The sequence below is a fragment of the Cebus imitator genome, unplaced genomic scaffold, assembly GCF_001604975.1.
Source record: "Cebus imitator isolate Cc_AM_T3 unplaced genomic scaffold, Cebus_imitator-1.0 Scaffold76, whole genome shotgun sequence".
Lineage (NCBI taxonomy): Eukaryota > Metazoa > Chordata > Mammalia > Primates > Cebidae > Cebus > Cebus imitator.
Window position 1 is genome coordinate 8,928,520 of NW_016107391.1, and position 14,615 is coordinate 8,943,134.

General features: G+C 51.0%; 1 protein-coding gene across 2 annotated transcripts in view; it reads left to right on the plus strand.

Moving 5' to 3' along the window:
• Positions 1-14,615, plus strand: part of FSTL4 (follistatin like 4) — a 425,558-nt gene that overhangs the window by 284,766 nt on the left and 126,177 nt on the right. The window lies entirely within an intron of this gene.

The window sequence follows — 14,615 nt, forward strand, 5'->3', positions numbered from 1 at the left end:
TTCGGCTGTTGAAACTTGTGTATGCTTCACAAAGTTCTCGTGTTGTGTTTTTCAGCTCCATCAATTCACTTATATTTCTCTCTAAGTTGTTTATTCTCGTTAGCATTTCATCAAATCTTTCTTCAATGTTCTTAGTTTCTTTGCATTAGGTTAGAACATGTTCTTTTAGCTCAGAGAAGTTTCTTATTACCCACCTTCTGAAGCCTGGTTCTGTCAATTCATCACACTCATTCTCCATCCAGCCTTGTTCCCTTGCTGGTGAGGAGTTGTGATCCCTTGTAGGAGGAGAGGTGCTCTGGTTTCGGGTGTTTTCATCCTTTTTGTGCTGGTTTCTTCCCATCTTTGTGGATTTATCCACCTGTCGTCTTGGTAGTTGTTGACTTTCAGATTGGATCTCAGAGTGGACGTCCAGTTTGTTGATGACGAAGTTATTTATTTCTATTTCTTTGTTTTCCTTCTAACATTCAGGCCCCTCTGCTATAGGACTGCTGAGTCCACTCCAGGCCCTGCTTGCCTGGGGATCACTTGTAGTGGCTGCAGAACAGTAAGAGTTCCTGCCAGTTTCTTCTTCTGCTATCTTTGTCACAGAAGGATACCTGCCAGATGTCAGTCTGAGCTCTCCTTTATGAGGTGACTCTTTGGATATACAGGGATCAGGGAGCTGCTTGAGGAGACAGTCTGTCCTTTATAGGAGCTCAAGTGTTGAGCTGTGAGCTCTGTTGTTCATTCAGAGCTGCTGGGCAGGTACATTTAAGTCTGCTTCAGCAGAACTCATAAACCACCCCCCCCTTCTATTTTTTCCCCAGGTGCTCTGTCCCAGGGAGTTAGGGCTTCATGTATGAGTTTCTGTTTTGCTGCTGCCTTTTTTCAGGGCTGCCCTGCCCAGCAAGGAGGCAGCCTAGCCACTGTTGGCCTGCAGAGGCTTTGCTGAGCTGCTGTGGGCTCCAAGTTTACCTGCCGTGTAAACTTCCCTGCAGTCCTGTTTATACGGGTGTAGTTAGAACTGCCTCGGCAATGGCGGCCCACTTCTATAATGGCAGACTCTCTCTGTAATGGCGGGCCACCTCAGCAGTGGCGGGCCACCTCAGCAATGGCAAACTACCTCCATAGTGGTGAACTGCCTCGGTAATGGCAGGCTCCCCTCCCCCACAGAGCTGGACCGTCCCGGGTTCAGCTGTGCTTGCTGTGAAACTCTCAATCCAGAGCATTTCCAATTGCTGTTTTTTTGTGGGGGTGGGACCAGCCGAGCCTGATCACCTGGCTCTCTGCCTCAGAGCCGTTTTTTTTTTTTTTTTAGTTGAACGGGCCACTCTGTCTCCCAGGTGTTCCAGTCACCTGTTGAAAAGGCGCCGGGATCTGTGTGATTTCCTGTGCAGTGACCCACTGCCCTGGCTGAAACAGCCATGCTGAGATTCATGGTGCTTTTTTGCCCAGGAATCTCCTGGCCTGGCTCCCTGTTTCAGTCCCCTTTTTTATCAGTTGAATGGGCAATTCTGTTTCCCAGGAGCTCCAATTGCCAGCTAAAATGGCACCCAGACCCATGTATTTTGTGCCGAGAACCGCCGCGCCCAGCAAAACAGCTGCACTGGTAACCTGTGGGGCTCCTCCACCTGGGAATATCCTGGTCTGTGGGCAATAAAAATCCATCTGGAAATGTGGCGTCCACTCACCCTCCGTGCTTTCGCTGGGAGCTGCAATCCTGAGCTGCTCCTAATTGGCCATCTTGGATCCGTTCTTTGCCAGTTTTACTTTCTGCAGAAAGGGTGCCACTCACCAGCAATCTTGCCATGAGAGCACACTGAACAAAGGGAACAGGAACATTTATAACCTAACACGACCACCTTACTGCTGTGTCCAGTTTCCATTGGCCAAAACAGGACCTCACATTCTATACTTGATCCGTTTGGCCAGCAATTTAAAAACTTCCTTAAACAGGCAAGCAGAGAGAGGACAAAGAAAAAGAGGAAGCTAGTCATGAGATGGTCAGGAAGTGTTTCCAAATAAGGAATGGCATGCTTGTCTGGGCATGCTTGTGTAAGCTGACAGTGAGCAAGGATTTTTAGTATATGGAATGGTTATTCTTTAGTGTTTAAAAATGAAAACTTTGAAGCACTTCTCTATCTCTTACAGTTTCTCATGAATGGCTTGGCACCATCCCCTCAGAACTGCCCTCACCATACTGAGTTCTTAAGAGACCTCGTTGTTTAAAAGTGTGTGGCATCTCTCTCTCCACTCTCTTGCCCCTGCTCTTGCCCTGTGAGATACTTGCTCCCCCTTCACCTTCTGTCATAAGCAAAAGCTTCCTAAGGCCTCACCAGAAGCTAATGCCAGCACTGTACATCCTGTACAGCCTGCAGAACTGTGACCCAATTAAATCTCTTTTCTTATAAATTACTCAGACTCTGCTATTTCTTTATAGCAATGCAAGAATAGCCTAACACAATGTGATAAAAAGGAAAAATGCAGGAAAAGTGATGAGCATAAAATAAACCTTTCAGTATGTAAATATCTGGGCAGGAGCTGCACTCATGGAGGCCAGACATCAGCACCTACACGTAAAACCCTAAGAACACAACAGCTGCAAACAGAAGCTGTTACAGGTGTGTTATGTTGAAAATTTAAATATTCAAGTGTCATTGCTTTGGAGATGGGATTCTCCAAGATGGTGAATGATTCTTGATAAAATAGTAAACACAATTTACAAGTGACAGCAGAGGTGCATCCTTGGAATGCCTTTGCCAAACCCTGGGGGTTTGTAATGCTACGTAACATGTTAGATTCTAGGCTCAAGTAATAGTAATCAGATGTTTCACTTCCGTGACTAGGACATTTAAAAACTCAGATGAGATGCCAGGTGTGATGGTTAATACTGAATGTCAACTTGATTGGATTGAGGGATACAAGGAATTAATCCTGGGTGTGTCTGTGAGGGTGTTACCAAAAAAGATTAACATTTGAGTCGGTGGGCTGGGGAAGGCAGATCTACCCTTAATCTGGTGGTCACAATCTAATCAGCTTCCAGTGAATATGAAGAAGCCAGAAAAACGTGAAAAGGAGAGACATCCTAGCCTCCCAGCTTACATCTTTCTCCTGTGCTGGATGCTTCCTGCCCTCGAACATAGGACTCCAGGTTTTTCAGTTCTGGGACTCAGACTACCTCTCCTTGCTCCTCAGCTTGCAGACAGCCTATTGCGGGATCTTGTGAGAGTGTAAGTTAGTACTTAATAAACTCCCCTTTATATATAATAGGATATATATGTATATACATCCTATTAATTCTGTCCCTCTAAGAGAACCCTAATACACCAGGCCAGCAGAATTTTTTGTGCAGGATGGTACCACCAAGGGCAGGATCACTAGGACCCCTGGCCCTACCCATTAAGTGCCACCAAGGCCCCCAATCATTATGACAACCAAAAACACCCCCACAAAATTCCAAAACGCATCTTGGGGACAGCACTACCCTTGTTGAGACTGTCTGTAGAGACTCTTTGTGTGTGTGATGAGTCCATGTGGGAGCAAAGTGCTCCCTTTGCCTGACCCATCAGCCTCACTCTGGGGCCCAGTAGCCCTCATCTTGGTCACTTGTGGAGGAAGTGACATCCTTAGACCCTACCGTGTCTCTATGGATGTGCCCACCACTCAGCCTAGTGGCCACTCAAAGACCACAGCAGTTCAAGCTCAAAGTAGCTACATTTCTGGACATCACTGACACCGTCACCTCGCTGACACTGAGCAAAGTTACTGCTGCTGTCTCAACAGCCAGCCTTTTCTCCTTAATTAGATGTTTGGGAGGATGAAGCCTCCCAAGGGAGCCTTGGAAACAAAATTAATAAAATTGAATAGGAGGTGAGGAAGGTGCCTACACTCCCACATCCCCTCCGACTTCCCCACCTGGTGGCTGACCACTGGTCCAGCACTACTGCTTCTGCTCTGGAGGCTGGTGACTGGGAGAGGTGGGAGGAGGGCTGAGCTGCTGGACAGGGCAGAGGGGGAGCCAGAGTTCATAAGGAGCTGTTGCCCACCTTCAACAAGGAATGCTGACCTGTTAGGGAGTCTGGCTGGTGGAGGTTTTCCACTAACACAACAGCATAAAATAAAGTTCTGAACGCCAGAAGGGCTTTAGCATTTATTCATGTTTTCAAACAGTACTCTTTCACTCTGGGGCCACCTGATAGATGTGCCAGTCAGCCATAAAAAGTATATGTGGATCCCTCTCCCAGGAATCCAACCAATTTTGCTTTCTCTAATAGGAATAAAAGAGAGGATTGTAAATGTCAGACGGCAGATTGTATAACAACATCAGTTGAACCAGGCATTCATGAGCAAATGCACCATTTATCTAACAAAGGTCTGGGTGGTTTTGTTAATTTAAATTACCTGATGCTGGGGTGCAAATTGAGACAAGGCATTGTCTGCAAATTCAGGTGCAAGTGGAGGTGGATATTCCCACCAGCCTTGGAGCCAGCTGGGTCGGCTCCAGTGCGGCACAGCTAGGGAACCAGTCACAAGGTCTGCATGGCCTTGTGTGTGTTTAACCCAGGGTAAAAGGCCATGTCAGGCCTTAAACATGCAGATTCAGTTTGTGGTCCCAAAGTGAGCCTTGTACCTTCAACCTAGAAAATTCAAAATTAGCTGAGATGACAAATAAGGACACTCCAGGGAAAAGACCAGATGGATACTGACCGAGAATAGTTTGGCAACCTTGATGCAAGGCCCCCTGTGAATCCTGGGAGGATGAGGGGCTGCATCTAAGAGGCTGTAACCACTCGATTTCCCTCAGCCAGCTTCTGGCTGCTGGAGTGCCAACATACCAAAAACCTTGTGTAGGATTGCAGGAACTTGGCATGGCCAAATGCCAGCAGGTGACCTTTGAGAGAATCAACCTTCTTGTTGAACTGGGTTCAGCTCAGCTCAAGAGACAGGCCCAGTCGTGTAGCCATGCCCTCCTCTCCCTGAAACCCTTATGCTGGCCTCTGTTTCCCAGTTAGAGGCAACAGCACATCCATGCCTTGCATGGAAGCAAGGGCCAGGATGTTATAAGGAGCTGCTTGGCTCTGTCTCTGGGTCTTGGCTAAGAGGCGAGTACTCTCTAACTGTCACCAGCTTCTCTTTCTGACTTAATCCCTGGTAGTTTTCCCTTCCAGGCCCCTCCTGAAAGCCATTGAGCTCTCAAGCAGCGTGGCCAAGTGAGCCCTGTCGGGTAGGGGTAAGGCAAGCATGTTTGCTAAAACTGTGTTTCCCAAAGTGTGCTTAGTGGACCATCTGTGCCAGAATCAGCAGAGACTCTTAAAGAGCAGCTTTCCGGGCGTCACCCCATACTTGCTGCCCTTCTAGTAAGGACCTGCAGACCTTCTAGAGGTGAGACTCAGAATTTGCATTTTTCATGATAGTCCAAGTGATTCTAATGCAGACCACAGTTTGAGAACCTGCTAAAAACTACTTTTACTAACATAGCAACTCTCCCATACCTTGCTGTTCCTCAGCTAGGCCTGTTGTGGGCTTCCTCTAGGGAAAGCCAGAGTAAACAGGCTCTTCACTGAGGTTCCTGAGGCCCTGGTGTTATGTGGTTGAAAAACCAGGGTCAGGAGATCGGGGTTCTGATCTTGGATCTGCCACTAGTCAGACACATGGAACAGCCATGTCCCTTCCCCACCCTGGACCTCAGTTTTCCCAAATGTCTAATGAGTGCATTTGGCTCATTGCTGGTTCTGGTGTTGGGACTAAGGAGTGAGGGGTGTTCCAGGGAGAGCTCCAAGTGACGGAAGGGACAGGAGGCGGGCTGAGTTCCTCCAGGCCATGGGCAGGCCGCAGTGCCTGATGAAGGGATGTCCACCATGGGTCCCTGTTGGCAGTGTTCTCTAAGAGCGTGAAGCTATTCACCCAAGGGATGCAAAGATAGTGGGAGCGGTCCTTGCTGCAGGACAGGGACAAAGCCCTCCAGGATCACAGAGCCGAGGTCCAGAGTGTGTGGTTTGGAATGGATGGAAACAGCTCTGTAGAACTGGGCCTTGGCAGAAAAGTCAGATTTGAAGAAAGGGCCTGCCAGGAGGGGGGCATCTGGAAGCAAGCTCTGCGGGCGGGCTTTCGGGCAGGGACTGGGAAGTCAGCGGGGCCAGACTGGGAGGGCCTTCAAGGCTGGAGTAGCCAGTGGCTTTAGGCCAGTGACAGGCATAAACACTGCCACAGGATGCTGAGAGGAGGGGAGAGTGACCCATTCACTCAGAAGTCACAGACCCCAGAGGACAGCTGGCAGTGGGTTACCAGGTAGCACAACTTCCAGTACACCTGTCTGTGTGCGTTTGGGGATTGTGAGAAGACTGTTTCATGCGTGTGTAACAATCTCTTGGAATTTTCAGAATTTTGTGGCTCAGTCAACACTGTCAGTGAAACGACATCGCGTTAGCTAAAATGTGTCTTAAAGATAAGCCCATTGGTTTTGGCATTTATTGTTAATTGAATTTTCCCAGAAATGGCAGCAGAAAGATTGTTAATGTTCGTGAATTTACATCAAGTTAAACATCTGTTCCTCTTAAGCTAAACTCCAGCAAAGTTACGGCGGCTCCTAAATTAGATCTGGGAGTAAAATGCTGCTTGTTCTTTACACAGCTTAGCGGTTTCAAAATAGACCTCAGAATGACACATCGCAACCGAGGCCCATGTAACGCAGGCACACTCAGCTATAACGTGGGTGCCAGACAATTAAGCCAGGTTTTTGCTTTGGTGCTGAAGATCAAAGCTTTGCTGGAGCAGCACGTGACATGACTTATCAGGCTGATGGGGAAAGTGTGGGAACCAGTGTTGCTGATGTCTGGGGGGCAGGCAGCCAAGAGGATGGGAGCACATCCTGTCTCTCCCCTGAGCCTCTCTGGGGGTTTCTCAAGTGAGGTTTGGGAATCCAACCTCTGGCCACCCTGCCAGGTTGAAGAGGGGCTGGAGCCCAGTGGGCGCAGCTTCAGAGCGTGGCTGGCTATTATATGGTTTCTGCAGGGAGGGTCTGTGTCTGGTTTGGGAAGAGAGATCCACACCCCATTTGTTGGCATTCAGAGAAGACCCACCATCCCCCACCCAAGCAAGTCTTTTCTCCCCATGACCTTGCCCCTAGGTCCACGCCTCCTTCCCCAAAGGGATTGCTTCCATTATGGCGGCTGAGCTCTTTCATGATGTTAATCCATGTCCTGCATTCCCCTCTCCAGTACACTTTGGATAGCCTTCAAAGGGGGACTCTTGAGTGTGGAGTGACCCCCCAGGACAGGATATTCCAGCACCCTGGAGACTCACGGGGCTGGAGTCTTACAGTGGCCTGGGGATTCCCCCAATGCACCTTGACCCCACATTCTGTCTGTGTATAAAGCTGTCCCCAAGAACACAGACTGTCCACAGGGTTGGCTCTGCTCACTTACTGATCAGAGCCAGGGCAAAGGACTGGGTCTTTCCTGAAGCTGTGCTATAGCCAAATTCACCCACAAGCCTCCTTACCTGGGTGGCTGTTTCAAGCACAGGGCCCCCGGCTGGCCTCTTTGCAGGGAGATCCAGGGCTGTCCTGACCAGCAATGCCAGACAAGAGGGCAGAAGTTTTCCTCCTCCTCCTCTCCAGAAGCAATTCCCAGGCAGCTACCTTGTGCCCACCACACTTCTATGCAACCTAGTGTCCAGAGACCACCTTGCCCCACCCCCACCTGGCCATGCTGGAGTTCACTCCATGGGGCCAGCATGGTAGGTTTTGGGGTGTCCCCACTAGGTGAGGTATGGAGGTTTGGGCTTCAGTGAGCATGGCCACATGTACCACATGGTCAGCATGCCCCCCAGGGAACTGACATAATGGATGACTCAGGCACCAGCCCCTTCCTGAGATCCAGACCTGTCACCATGGTGCAGGGTGGCTAGGATTGTCCCTTCCTCAGGGCAAGGCTGTAGCCACTCTGCAAGCCCACCTGCTGCCCGTCTTCCACAGTCATATGGGCAACAGACCCTGAATGAGCCCCTTCTATGTGTGGGTACTGGGCGTACCTTGCCCTGGAGGAGCTCACAGTCTAACAGGGAGCCTGATGATCCACAGTGGATGAAAAAGTCACAGAAGTTAAAGGATAGCGAAGGCTGGTGAAAGAGAACAGGGCAGCACATGAGGGCCCCCGTTAGGCAGGGTTGGTGTGTCAGGCAAGAGAGACTGAAGCACTCGGTGAGGAAACACCTTGCAGTGAGAGAGTAGGACAGGGCAGCAAGAGACAGCCCACTTTCTCGCCCCCCACCACGAAGGTGCCAGGGAGCCAAGGCCTGGGCCTTGACCACACGGCCTCTCTCCCTCTCAGAACCTGAGCTCCCGGCGGCCTGTGTAGCACCTTCCCCCTTGCCCACATTGCACACCTCCCTCCCCTTGACTCTTCGGAGTCTCCCAGCCCCACCCACACCTTTAGCAGGAGCTTCACCTGCCATAGAATGAAGATGGTCCCTTTGAGTGCAGTCTGGCAGAGGCACAAGTGGCTGATGGAATATTTACAATGTCTCCCCTGCTTCCCTTTGTTTTGCAATAGAAAGTGTTTCTTTGATGGACATTTAATTCCAGAGACTGCTACCTGCTTCCTATCTCCCTTTGCTCAAAAATTAAATGTGGATGTGCCTGTGCTCCTGCTATGATCATCTTCCTCTGTGCAGAGGGAGTGCGGTGGGAATGGGAGAACATTAGAATCTTCAAAGAGGGACAATTATTGAGGGAACTAGATTAATGAGGTGTCATAACAACTTAGCCGGATCTGCAACTGACCTTTCTCATGGAGAACGGGCTTGATAAATGTAGTTCATTAGCAAGTTCTGACATGAAAATAGGATCGCACTCTGGGCTCCTCGGCAGGCTGATCAATATTTTATCTGCCAAAGCAGGCTTGGTCTGGGAGCAGGAGAAGCCCCACGCATGTGCTGGCAAGGAGCCTGAGGCCAGGGCCAGGGGCTGGCCAGGGCAGCCCTGAAGCATGGAGGGCACCCGGCTGGCAGGAAGGTGGCTGGGCCCTTCGCAGGGCCTGTCAGTGATGCTGACAGTGTCAGGCTGCCCGGGACCTGCACCCTCCCTCCCCGAGAAGCCCCCGACGGGGCCTGCGCACTGGCGGTGGGACGGAGGGAGAGGATCAGGACACCTTTTCTCTCCTGTTTAGCCATGAGCGCCGATTTAGTTGCCAGCCTGTCCCAGGCCCCACAGTAAAGGGGACAAAGACAAATGAGCCATATCCCCCAAGTGGGGCTTCCAGCCCATCTCACCAAGAGAAGACCCCAGGCCTGGCTAGCTACTTGCTAAGTCCTCTCACATCTCCTTCGATGTCATGACCCTGGAAGACAGTCAGAGGCTATTGTTATCCCCATTTTAAGATAGGGAATAGAAGTAGGAAGGGCAGGGGAGTGAACACCTTTCCTAAGGTCTCACAGCTAAAGTCAGATGGTCTCCTGATCCCCCGTCCAGCGCTCTGTCTCGCCTGGTGGTGACTGTCATTATCAGTGTTGGTATCAGGTAGACATGGCAGCCTATGATGAAGTCTGTCTGTACCTAAAGACCTCAGACAAGGTTGTTACAAGCTGAGCCCCTCACCCTGGCTGCTTCTTGCATGAGACAGTCTTCCCCGGAGCCACAGGACCCTGGCCTTCTCATTCAACAAGCATTTAATACTGTAATACTGCATGGGGAACTGTCCAGTTCAACCTCTACCTGCTCAGAACATGTAATCCCATTGAGGGGACATAGCAGCAGCCCATCCAGCATCCGTCAGTCAACCCCAGAGGTGATGTGCAGCTTGGGTGGATGATTCTCCATAATACTTGCCAAGAGCATCCAATCCCAGCCACCTGCATCTTCAGCCTGAGGGCATTTTCTAGTCTCAGGCGAGTGCTCGTCCTCATTTGGGAGGTCCAGAGCTGCTATCTGGAGGTGGTTAATTCCTCCAAGAGCAACCTCAGCTAATAGGGATGGAAGTTGGTAGAAAAATATCCTGGCTCCCTCCCATCTCAATGCAGCAATTCTGAGGTGTGCTCTACACAGTGCCTCTGAGGTCCCCCGTGAGATTGAACCCCCATCGTCCACAGTGACAACCTACTCATGAATGTACCCTTTGTTGGCTTTTCTCCCTTCCCAGTCTCACTTCCTGTTCCTTCTAGCACTTCTTGGGATCATCTTCAAATATGCCACTTGCCTCTAGAGCCTCATCTCAGGGACTGCTTTCAGGGAGCCCAAACTAAGGCGGGGGCAAGCCTCACCCAGAAAGGATTTCATAGCAGGCAGAAAGGAAGGCTGAGGGAAAGGAAGGCAGTACTCTGTGTGTGTGTGTGTGTGTGTGTGTGTGTGTAGACAGACAGCCTTCCTACAGATGGCGGATCGGGCCTGAAGACAGGAAGAAGGAGGTGGGGCAGCTTGAGAAAGGGCAACTGTGTTCAGAGCACAGGGAATTTCCAGCTATGGAGGGGACATCCCTGAAATTCTCCAAACCTCACCATAATGCTTGACCTAGCCACCGTTACCACAAAGGCAAAAACAAAATCCCCTTATTTATGACAACACAAATTTCTCTTTACCTGGAAACCAGCAAGACTCAGAGGAAACACTGAAATGACTTTCCAAACATGTGGGCAGAAACCTCTGCAATCCAAATCAAGGCGGTCCTGCCCTCTCATGAAGCAGGTCCCCTGCAGGTCCCAACCTGGCAGCCACTGCTGAGCCTCGTTCAAGACACGGACCTCAAGGTTATATGCAAGCATCCCACCTTCTCTCTGGAAGAGTCACGCCTCTGGATTAATCAACACAGAAGTTCAACTGTATTCCGAGTCTCCCTATCCCAGGCTGAGCTGGAGAGGCCCTGGCAATGGGATCTGGGCCCTGGCTCAGGGCTCCTCCTGGCCACTGTCATTCTCAACATCATCTTGACCATCACCCACAGGGGCACCAGGGAGGGGTGTGGTGGTCCCCAAGCTTCTGCCACACACCCCAGGGACCTTCCCTCTGAAGGAGCCAAGTATCCTGTGGGCCAAGGCTAAAACTGGCTCTGCCCTTGTCTGGAGAGCTCTGACTCCCTCCCTCCCTGGGAGCCAGGCCCCCCACACACAGGGTCAGGGCACAGGCAGTGATGGAGGTGAGGGGTGCCAGCTTAGGTTATCAGTTTTTATGCAGAGGCCAAGATGAGTACACCAGGTAGAGATTTGGGTGAAGAGCACTCCAGCTGTAGAAGCAGTCAATGCTAAGCTCCTGGGCAGTAGCATGCCCAGTGGTCAGTGCTGCTGAAGTTGTCCCTCCACCTCCCCCACACACCCTACCTCTTGCAGTCACCTGTGTGGAATTGCTGAGCAGGTGGGCAAGGATGACTGGTATGAAGAAAGACACGAACCTTGGGTATTAACACTTTCTTGCCCAAAATGATCAGAACTTGAGAAGAACAGTAGGAAGATCAGAAGACAGACCTCAGAGCCCGCCCAGCAGATGAGGGCTGGACTAGTTGGAAGAGCTCACTTCAATCATGGGCCCAGCTTCACTTCTGGCCAGCAGCGTGTTGACAGCAGCTGCCTCTGAGAGGTAGATTTCGGGATGGTTTATTTTCTCTTTCTTTTTCTTCATTTGCACTTTCCAAGTGGTTCTTTGATAGGCATGTATTTCTTTTAGAATTAGACAAATGTTTGAAGCTGGAAGTAGGGGAGGGAGCCTTTAGCTGAAGACCATGTCCAGTGGTGTCCAGAATGCCCAGTGCTCCACACAGCTGAGTCACCCTATCTGGCCCCACAGTGAAACCAGCTGGGGGCAGGAATGAAAAAAATAAAACTGGAATTTGGTAATCTATGACTTTGACACAGCTTGCTAGGAAGATACCCATCCTGGAAGCCAAGGCCTGCTGTGGGGAGGAGAGCTATCCCAGGAGACTGAGCTATCCCAGGAGACTGAGCTATCCTGGGAAACTGAGCTGTCCTAGGAGGCTGCAGCTCTGAAGCCTCTGCCTCTGGGGGCTGGAAGAAGGCAAGAAAGGAAGTTTTCCTTCCCCCACCCCACCTCCAGCCAGATGGAATTTGGATGACAAAGGCAGGGAGTGAAGGCAGGAGCCACCAAGAGGGCAGCCCTTGGAGATGAAGCACCAAAAGGCTTTTCCCAGAAAGAAAGTTTGGACTTTGGAATCTCGAGTGTTCACCTGCACAGAAGCAGAGCCCTCACCATCAAGCCGCCTTTCCTGCAGTGTCCACGGCCCTTCCCCAGTCCTATCGGGCACCAGAGGAGCTCAGAAATTTCAGAAAAATGACCCGATTTGAGTTTGGGCAAAGTTCTCTCTTGCAACTTACTTAAAGCATGATTGCTCCTGGGATAAAGAAGGATTTAAGATTCCCTTCCAGGAGTCCCTTGGTTCCTCTCAGGACCTCAGTGACAAGCTCAGCCCAGGCATAGAGTGCCCTCAATAAAGGAAAGAAAGGACGAAGGAAGTTTTCAACAGTATGATGTGTGGGGCCAGCATCCTGCCACAGTTCCCACACTTCCCCGCAGCCGTGGAGGCCCTGCCTGGGTCACCCTGCTGCCCTGTCTTGCCTGTCTTGTTTCACTGCCCCCCTGACTCAGCCCCTCCAGCCCAGCCACAGCAGCTTTCTCCAGTCTCCGGATGCTGCACGGCGGCTCCTGCACACACAGTCCTGCTCCCGGTGTGCTCTTCCCTCCGCCTCCTCCCACAACTCCTCATCCGACAGGTCTCATCCTGAGCATCCCTCCCTTGGCCTCCTGCCATAAGCACCCACAGTGCCCAGGACTGGAAGCTGCCCAGCTTCGGGCATACAGTGTGTAAATAAATACTGGTAAAAGGAGGGCAGGGGCCTGGCCAGTGTGGGCCCTTGCAAGGGAAGGACCATGGGCTCAGAGAGCTGATGCTGGAGACCTGGGGTACCCACCCCTTTCCCGCAGATGATTGACTTCTAGACATGCACATACCTTCCTGACTAGAAGGTGTCTGCTGGGCAGTTGCCAGGGTGAAGCAGCCAGAAGTCTGAGCTCACAGGGAGCTGTGAGGAGGGCCAGAGCCAGGGAGGATGCCACAGCACCCACTTCCAATCCAGCAAGACCCACCTGGATGGTTTCCCCTGCCTGCCAGTGTTGAAGGTGTTGTCTAGCTGCAGACCCCTGCTCACAGGGGGACCCCAGCTATACCATGTAGCTCTATGGACTTGAGAATTGTGTTTGCCAGATGGTGACCCCAAGAACTCCCAGGGCACTCTCCATGCCATGCCTGGGCCAGGCTGCCCACTGGGATCCTGAGATGAAACAAGAGGCTCCCAGAAGGGAATCTTGCCCAGGGCAGCAGATAGGTCAGAAGTGGTTTACAACCCACCAAGGTCCAGGAGGAATGTTGGGGGGCCTGCATGATGAGGCATCCTGCCCTCTAACACAGTCTGGCCTCACCTTTAGGTGGCCCTGCTGTGACATGCTTTTCAGAGCCCCATTGCCCACCAGCGTATCTGAGGACAGCCTCTTCTCGACACCATATCCATCTGCTGTGTACATCAATTTTTCAGTATCTGGGTATAAATGCTCCCCCTTCGGGAAGTCCTGGGGACACCCCCAGTGCTGGCTCCTGCGGACCCTCCACACAGGCACACATCCATCACCATTTACCCCAGCAGCCAGCCCCACCTCCTCTTTCATTCTGTACCCCCACTTATGGTCCATTTGCCAGGACCAAATTTCAGCTTCTTTCAGGGAATGAGGAGCTAGACTGGGGCAAAACTGTTCCTCCCCTTCCCTGAAACTGATCTTTATCCAAGCCCAGAAAAAGGAAAAACCCAGCAAGTTTGTAGGGGGACAAAGTCACTATTTTCAACACCATGTAGCTCTACAGACTTGAGAATTGGGTTTGCCAACTGGAGGCCCCAAGGACTCCCAGGAATCAATATCCTACCAGGCAAAAGAGGGATGCGAGCAAGGTGAGGGGGTGGGAGAAAGGCGTTCTTATCAGAGCACTAAGACTCCCAGAGAGCAAATAGATCTGATTATATTGAACACAACAATCGACTTTTTTCTAAATAAACATGCAGGAGGAAATGGTAATGGGCATCTGTTTCTGACAGAAATCAATTGACCCCAAATTGGAAGAAAATCTAGAAATACAAACAAGCACAAGAAAAAGTGGTTGGGCTGTCCAGACTTATCAAGGGAGGGAAGGGGGAAGGGAATGAGGGAGGAAAAGAGGAAGGGAGGAAGAGAGAAACAGACAGTTTCCCATCATCCCTTTCCCCCAAGTGGCTTCCCGGATGGTTGCTCTTCAGTAAATGCCGTTCCCATAATGACAAGGGAGACAGCAGCTATATTATGAGCCCTTACTGGGTACCACGCCAGTGCAAAGCCCTGTATGTGCCCATGTTATTTTGTCCTCGTAACAACCCCACGTGGGAGGCACTGGCATCTCTGCTTCCCAGATGAGATCACTGAGGCACCCTGCCCAAGGCTACATGCCTAATGGCAGCAGACCTAGAGCTCAAACCTGGGGGAAGAGCCCATGCTCTCCCCAGCACTTCTTCCTATTGACTCTGCAACTCTGGGCCATTACCTCAGGCCCTAAACTGGCTTTGGAATTAAGGAGAAGAGCCCTAGGCTCCAGCAACCTGTTGGCCTTCAACCTGGA